Source organism: Adiantum capillus-veneris, chromosome 9 (assembly GCF_014529385.1).
Source record: "Adiantum capillus-veneris isolate H3 chromosome 9, ASM1452938v2, whole genome shotgun sequence".
NCBI classification, from domain to species: domain Eukaryota; kingdom Viridiplantae; phylum Streptophyta; class Polypodiopsida; order Polypodiales; family Pteridaceae; genus Adiantum; species Adiantum capillus-veneris.
In genome coordinates, this window is record NC_140939.1 from 143,218,953 (window position 1) to 143,227,018 (window position 8,066).

Sequence of the window (8,066 nt, forward strand, 5' to 3'; positions counted from 1 at the left end):
TGGCTTGCTTTGAAAATGTCCTCTTATTAATCCTTCTATTGAGCACATGCATGTTTTTGGATGTTTGGTATATGCTTTGGTGCCACAAACGTAGCACAAAAACCACTCTGCATCCTGTTATGTTCCAAGCTAGTGTAGTGTTACTCTGTGTAAATCTTGATTCTAGAGTAGCAAGCCAATTTCCTCGGTTGTAATTCTATCATGATAATTATAAAGGTCCATGTGAGCCAACCACTGGCCATTTAGAAACCCCTAGGTATAAAGGTCAATAACTTTGATTTGAAGGGAGGCTTATCATTTGGAGAAGAAAAGAGCTTTACTGTACGTATGCTCAAGTGACTACAAAGCTCCAAATTGTAATAATCACAACTAATGATTGGGTAATCCGATTTCAATTTTGAAACTTGCATTGTGTTCCTCTTTCCATGCTCTTTCATTCAAGTGTAAGCATTGTCAGTTTTGAGGTGGTTTGCGACTACGTGTTGACAAAGAGGGATGAAAGTGTTTTACCTCTATATCATAGCCTACTTGTAGCTTGGAATGGACACTCACACACCCAAATGGTAGAGGAAACTCACCCGAATAGGTAATTCTTCACTTGAATCAAGAGGCAACTCGTGGGAATTACAAGCTCCTACTAACTTAATAAGATGCATGTAGAGAGTTGATGATGATGAGGCTTGGGATCATAGCAAACGCCAACCAAGCCAATGTGAAGGTCCTCCAAATATGATCAAAATTTCAGCCAACAAACACACATACTCATATCCTCTCACATTCAAATCGATTCCCAAATCTCTCTCATTCTTCCTTACACACTCAACCACACCCGTAGACTACGTAGACAAGCCTCTATCTTCTTCACCAAAACACCATGAATATGGAAAAAAGCTCAATCATAAAGCACCCAAGATGATCCTTAAACATTAGATTGATAAGAGGAAGGTGTAATTCACTCTTCAAAGGTGGGGAAGAAGAGAAACAACGTGGCAAATGGGTGCGGGACTGCACACACACCACCATGAATCCTCTTGGCTCCTTCTCTTAGAGTAATGAATTTTGTATTTATTCACTTGAGAAAACATGCCCCCCTTTTGTTTTCCATGGAATGCGAGATGATGTGTAAAAAATCAGTCAATTTGGACCAAATTTGACCATTTTTGAGCCATTTTGACCTATTGTTTTCCCTATAAAAAGCCATTTACGATGGGAATTGGGGCAAACCGTTACCAAAAATCACCAAATTTGTCACGATGATTCCTCAAATCATTTCAAAGAACTTCATTTCAGAATCCTTCACTTTCTATACACGATGCATGATGTGATTTGAATAAAATTTGCAAGGATATAGCCAAGGTGCACGGGCGACTAAACAGATCACATTTTTGTGCGTGAGAGAGAATTCTTCACACTTCAGATTGTTTTATAGAGACTCAAAAGCATGTTTAAATCATGTAAAAGGAATTCTAAAAAACCATGATGTCACAAGAAAGGGGCCAATCCCTCCAGGGGATATGTACATAACGGTGACCTTGATTGAGCACGTTTGAGTATGTACATGTGATATACATATGCGACTTCTTTCAACAAGTTGACAAGCATCCATAAAATCTTTACATGTTTTCTTAGTTGCATTAAAAAACTTGTCATCACTTTCCAACCTCCTAGTCTGCTAGTGTTTTCATGATCAGCACAACAACAATTTCCAGGGAAAACAAAGAGCGCATATCATCCCCAGAAGTTACCTCTGCATGTAAAGTGACATTTGCGTTTTCATGATCTTCAAGAAGTATATCATCTTTTACAATTGTCATAATTCTTGGCACACACTTATTGAACCTGTATCCATCAACTCTAAAAGAGTGCATGTTTCCATCCAAATCAACAAGTTGATAAGTGCCATTTTTGTACTTCTTTTCTACCATGAATGGTGCTACGAACGGAGCGTGGCTGCCCTGCGAAATATCCAAAATAACACAATAAAAAACATAAAACAAGCTAATCGGCATACCTGGCACAATCACGTGGTCGCATGATCGCAAGATACACGAACAGAGAGAGACAAAGAGCGAGAAAGATTGAGAGAGTACGTGTAGGCGCACCTCCTAGAGCAGAGTGCTACGCCGGCGTGGCGAGAGAGAAGAGGGGAGAGATGAGAACAGCAACGCAGACACTGGGTGCAATCTCCCCCCGTGCAAGAGTGACTATTTCCCACTTGCACGTATTTGTTATATAGATTTCTTGAATGGTCAAATTGATTACAAACTGGTCGGCCGGTCATAAATGGCCAAAGCTCATAAAAGAGCACTTGAATAATAAAATTACATGATAAACATATCCATTCACATAGGCCAAGCTGGGTCTAGTCTTTTCCACCTGTGAATTGCAATAAATAATAAAATATCAATTCTATAACATACCTCTCCGTTGGAAAGAAACTGTCCTCAATTGCGAAGATAAAAATTTGCAAACAATACTTGTAAAAAAAACAATGATTAGTATGTTGTGTCAAAAACATCACATAATAAAAGAAAGATTTATGAAACTAAGCAACATGAGCTTATGCCTGTCGTCATCCACATACTACCTATTCTAGTGTCCCATACCACTAGAATAAGCAGTATATGTCATACCCTGATGAATCAGGATATCATTGGTCACACTCATCATTCAATAATCATTTCTCATCAATCTCAGATCCAATTTCATAAATACTATCATGACAGAAAAGCATCGACATATACCAATTCCCAATCCAAATCCAAATCCAAATCTAAAATATCTTTCATTTTCTATACCCGGGTAACAAAATCATACCAGTTACAGTGATGGCCAGCCATCGCAGCATGATTTTGTGATCGGTGTTGCCTCATCCAGCGAGTCTACACCAATAAAGTGTGCGGCCTAAATTGACGAATCTGCACTAATGCTGCCTAAATCGGTGGATCTGCATTCAATATTTTTTAAAAAATCATAAATCTGAAGTTTATTAATGTGCTGCCTAAATCGGCGGATCTACACCAAGATGAGTATCTACACACTGCCTAGATCGGCGAATCTGTGTGTGCGTGACCAATGGACTAGGCAAGACATAAAGGAAAAAATATTTATTATGTTGTTGACATCACAAGGAAACACAGGTAGGAGTTTGGCACAATCTTGTATGACAGAGGGAGTAGCAATGTAGCAATTACTAAAGACAAGGTCCCAAAAATAATTAAATTGCACATCAATATGGTCAAAGTTGATAATGGTGAAACGGGCGCAAAGTTAGGATTGAAAGTGGGAGAGTTTAACTACAAAAAGGGGAATAATGAGAATACCTGACTGTCAATTGTTAGCACCAAATAATTGTCTACAACGGTTGATAAATTACAACAAGAAGGGTGACAACAACTGACCTACATATCTATAAAAGTATTGCAAACATGATAGCATGTTAATTATTAGCTTCTTATGAAGTATCGTGTCCTTGTAAGGACTTGGAGTGAATAGAGTAGTGAATGTGGGTGCATTTGTAGATGATTTTACAAAGAATATAGATTAGCTTGGACAAACCAATAATGTCGTTCAATATTTTGTGACACACGGTGTAAATTTCGAGAATAGGGGAAAAGGTGGGACATCGTAGGAAAATGCAGAAGCGTCAACATCAAACACCCTTGGTTGTGCTTAGCCAGTTTCAAAAAATCATTCAATTTAAAGAAAACACTGACCGATACTGCTGATAGAATGAGATTTTTCTTTTGTGAGCAGTATTGTTTTGATTACGCAAGAGGTAGTTGCATGAGATTGTTAGCAATAGGTTTCAGAGTGCTTATAGAAATACCTCGATTGTTAGTCAATGAACGCATTCTTAAATAAGCAAAGAAGTTATGACTAGTGTATTCCACACATGGCCATTCATATCTCTAGTTGGTACATTATTTTCTAAGATACTTGCAATTCTCTCACACTGCCTTTGCAATGTGCATAGCCACTGTTGAGCACCAAATCCCATACCGCAGTTAACAAATGATTGATACAAATTGTGAGCCCCTCTAGAATCAGCTTCCACATGCTCTACCCAAGTGACCTTGGAATATCCACTGGGCATCTCCTCAATAACACAGCCAGAAGGGCGCTTTCTGCATCGTGGGTGGGTTCCCTCGTAGACTATCGATCGAGACGTCTACAAAAACCTATAGATGGCCTACGCGTTTCGAATATCTCAAGATGTAGTTTTCCCGAGTGGGAACCAATTGGGTAGGCAGCTAAAATTCTGAGGACATCAACTGAATGGAGCCATCAGTAGAAAGGATCTCAACAGTGTGAACTTGGGAGATAATTGAAGGGAACATTTCTACCGAGCGTCCCACATCCATAGGGTCTCAACAAGGGAGGGAGAATTCATGATGACAAGGCCAGTGTGATAGGTACTCTCGGAGTGTAGCCCTGTAGGTGTAGGGCCAATTGCCGCAAGGGAACCGCTGGACATAAACATCATGATCAATACATTCGAGAGGATCACCTGTGGTGGAATAGGAAGGATGAGGAACCCACAAGGATTCAGAAGCTTGGGCAACTTGTAAAAGTTCTTCCAGAGCAAGCTCAACAACAAAGGGCTTCTCAAAGAAAAAATTTAGATCGAGCTTCGGGGCGCACGCTGCTGCATGTACAAGAAACCCTTGGAGTGCCAAGCCATGCATTTTGCAGTAATAGAGAGTGGTCCAAGCCATGGTTTTATGTCGGAGTTGTCGAATGAGCACTAGCTGCTAGTGGATGAGGCGTGCAAATCTGAGGTGCCCTGGCTTGGTGCTACATCTCTGGTGGTCATACGTACTTAAGCAGACTTGATCTTATAACTGATCAGCGCGCGCCATGGAAGGCTTGTTGCCACACTGATAACAATATTGTAAGGAGTTCGTCTGTTTTCCCGATGGTAGGAACTAGCAAAGGTGGTTCTGCCCATTCCTTGTTGCCAACAAGGAGAGCAGAGAGTTCGTATGGATCCGGTTGATTAGTTGAGAGAGAGAGAAGGAGTGTCGGGAGGTTGCATCAAGTGAGGGAGAGAAGCGGGACGATAAGGGTGGGTTGGCAGACGATCACAGCCGCAAAGGAGTGGTTGGAGACTGCATGCAGCCACCGAGTGATGAGAAGTGGGGCGGGGGATGAGAGAACCACTGCATGGGAGTGGTTGGCGACCGGAGAGAGAGGCAGATGTATGGTGGTGAACCAGCGACAGAGAGAGATATTGAGATGGGGTGTGTGTGTGTGTCAGTTTGGTGGTTGGCCAAGCAAAAAGGGTGGCGGCGACTGAAGACAGAGAGAGATGCTCGTAGGTGAGCTGAGTGGCCACCTTTGCATGCAGTGTAAAATAAAAAATAAAAATTGAGACAACTGGTTTGCATGCTCCTTATTGGTTGTGTAGCATGTAAGCAACCATCCATTCACAGCGATCAGGGAGTGGGAGTTGGTGCCTCCATGCAAAGAGAGAGAGAGAGAGAGAGAGAGAGAGAGAGAGAGAGAGAGAGAGAGAGAGAGAGAGAGAGAGAGAGAGAGAGAGAGAGAGAGAGAGAGAGAGAGAGAGAGAGAGAGAGAGAGAGAGAGAGAGAGAGAGAGAGAGAGAGAGAGAAACTCCGACTTGTGTGGACCTATACTTGGCGATAGCTGAGTGAGAGGGTGGAAAAGAGAGAGAGAAAGCTGCCAGTAAATGCATGCTGCAAAAGGGACTGTGTGGAGGGTGGGTTGCGCATGCAAAAGGAAAGTGAAGAGCGGTGGTTGGTCTAGCGGTTGTAGTGAGAGAGAGCTGCAATTAGAGGAGCTGCATGGCATGAGAGTCAGCAGCGCCAGTCGAGCTAGTTGGTGGGGTTGAAGACTTCCAGTGGAACTGTTGGGTGGGTGGTCTTCCAGCAAATGAGAGAGAGATGGGAAGAGGGCACATGCGATTGCATGCTGTGTCATGGCCATGAGCAACTGAGAGTAGGATGTTGGAGATAACTGTGAGAGTGAGAAGTAGCTGGTGATCATTATAGTCGGTGGCTGGGTGGTTGAAGACGAGAGAAAGAGGCAGTTGAACTATGGTTGGCTGCTTGCATGAAAGAAAGAGGGAGAGGAAGGCGACCAGTGCATGGCCGCTTGGATTCAACGATCTTCCATGGCTGTGATCATTCATCACTAGTGTAGTGCAGACTCACGATATTGCTGAGTTTTCTTTAATTAAAATAAGTGATACTATGCTTATCAGTGACTTGAAAATGAAAAAAAAAAAAAAAGTCTGAGGGTCATTCTCACTAGATGAAGTGCGATGGCTTCTTCTCAGATTCATTATATTAGGGTCTATAAAAACTGCTTCGGCGTTTACTTCTGAGTCGATTGCCCTCTCAAATAAATTTTATCTATTTATTTATTTATTACAAGATCATGAAGATCCTTCGGCTATCTACATTTTGTACAATATCTCCTAGTTACTGGAAATGTATTTGAAGATTAATTGTTTAGCATGATTCCTTTACTTTATATTTACATTCATCAAATCTTGTCTGCCAATCTCTTCGTCCAGCCGCTTGCACCTGTAATTACTACGTCTCTATATAGAGAAAATTGTAGGCATGCAATCTTCCCTACATATAATACGATTATTTCTCTTATATATGCATATTAATATCACCAACTAGCCTTTTCTATAGCCATATGCAACAAAACTCCTCATTTCCTCATGCATAATTAGCTTCATATGATTAATTATAATCAGTCAACATATTATTTATTATTATTATTATTATTTTCATTCACTAGCTCATAAAAATTTACAATTCTAAACAAATCCAAACAAATTCGAAATCATGAGAGCAATGATAATCTTTTCGCATACATATTTTCAAACAAGATAAGTTACGCTCCAGTAAACATGACTTATCTTAAATCCTGATAATCTCCGTAGGCGTGAATATTGCAGACCCGAGAACGCAGCCCAAGCTCTGATACCACTGCTACGAATGGAGCGTGGCTGCCCTGCGAAATATCTGAAATAACACAATAAACAGCATAAAACAAGCTAATCGACGTACCTGGCACAATCACGTGGTCGCATGATCGCAAGATACACGAACAGAGAGAGACAGAGAGCGAGAAAGATTGAGAGAGCGCGTGCAGGCGCACCTCCTAGAGCGGAGTGCTACGCCGGCGTGGCGAGAGAGAAGAGGGGAGAGATGAGAAGAGCAACGCAGACACTGGGTGCAATCTCCCCCCGTGCAAGAGTGACCATTTCCCTCTTGCACGTATTTGTTATATAGATTTCTTGAATGGTCAAATTGGTTACAAACTGGCCGGCCGGTCATAAATGGACAAAGCTCATAAAAGAGCACTTGAATAATAAAATTACATGATAAACATATCCATTCGCATAGGCCAAGCTGGGTCTAGTCTTTTCCACCTGTCAGCTGCAATAAATAATAAAATATCAATTCTATAACAAATGGCCCCTCCCATTTGATTTGAAACTTTTTTTGAAAGGTGCTATCCAATCTTCTATTATATCTTAATACTATTTCACCCTCCTCTATCTGTTTTTCCTTCACAATTTCATTGGACCTTCTTTGCTGATCATGCTGCTTTTTCTCATAATGCTCAAAAGCAAGAGTACGATCAAGTTGTAAACATTGTAGATGCAAAAGTCTCTCTTCAAGCATGTACGTTGTCTCTTCATTTAACTTTATGAGAATCTTGATAGAAGGAATCTCAACTTCAATGGGAAAGAATCCTATTCCTGATTTCACAAATGTTCTATAAGCCCACAAAGCACATGAAAGTTCAAAATCCCATGTTTTACTATGACTTTGATTCATTTTGGTAAGTATCCTCATAAGTTCTCCATTGAATTTTTCATTCATTCCATTGCATTGCAGATAATATAGAGTGGTGTACCTATGTTGTACCTTCAACTTCTCACATAAATAGTCAATCAACTCTCCACAAAAGCCCGGGCCATTATCAGAGAGTAGTTCCAATGGTACACCAAACTTAGAACATATATTTTCATACACATGTTTTCCAACATTCTTGCTAGTGATCTTCTTTATTGCCTT

At 40.9% G+C, this 8,066-nt stretch overlaps 1 pseudogene; it reads right to left on the reverse strand.

Moving 5' to 3' along the window:
* Positions 1 to 3,856: 3,856 nt before the first annotated feature.
* Positions 3,857 to 7,072, reverse strand: LOC147451299 (homeobox-leucine zipper protein ROC2 pseudogene; annotated as a pseudogene).
* Positions 7,073 to 8,066: the final 994 nt, after the last annotated feature.